Below are 446 nucleotides of genomic sequence, written 5' to 3'. Positions count from 1 at the left end.
CGACGAGCCATGACAATTATCGACAGGGGGATAAAATATATATATATATATATATTGGAGGTTGAAGCTCACCCGGAAGAAAGGCGACCTTCGCCGTACACGGCGATACACGGCCGAGTTCTCGATATTATCCTCGAGCTTTGGGCAAACTGGTTAGTCACGAAACCGTGAAAAGTGTCCAATTACGAGCAGGAAGCGATTTACGGCGCACGCTCGATACTGATTCAACCACATCTCCTTAAACGCCTCGCAACGGCCGTTGACAATTCGCCGCGAATGCATTAACTCGTGCGTTTCTAACCACCACCACCACCACCAAAGCAACCGCGTGAATCGCGCGCTTAGATAAATCAGCGAGGAACGGCGATTGTGTGCAAAAGTCCACGATTACGTTTTTCTTTCATTTTTCTTCCTCCCCTCCTCGCTTCGATCCCCCGATCGATGCG

General features: G+C 49.6%; 1 protein-coding gene across 23 annotated transcripts in view; it reads right to left on the bottom strand.

Moving 5' to 3' along the window:
* Positions 1 to 446, bottom strand: part of LOC102679918 (protein daughterless) — an 88,586-nt gene that overhangs the window by 3,745 nt on the left and 84,395 nt on the right. The gene's annotated exons all lie outside the window — the stretch shown is intronic.

This window comes from Apis dorsata, unplaced genomic scaffold (genome assembly GCF_000469605.1).
Source record: "Apis dorsata unplaced genomic scaffold, Apis dorsata 1.3 scaffold_538, whole genome shotgun sequence".
NCBI lineage: Eukaryota > Metazoa > Arthropoda > Insecta > Hymenoptera > Apidae > Apis > Apis dorsata.
This window is presented reverse-complemented; position numbering and strand designations above follow the sequence as displayed.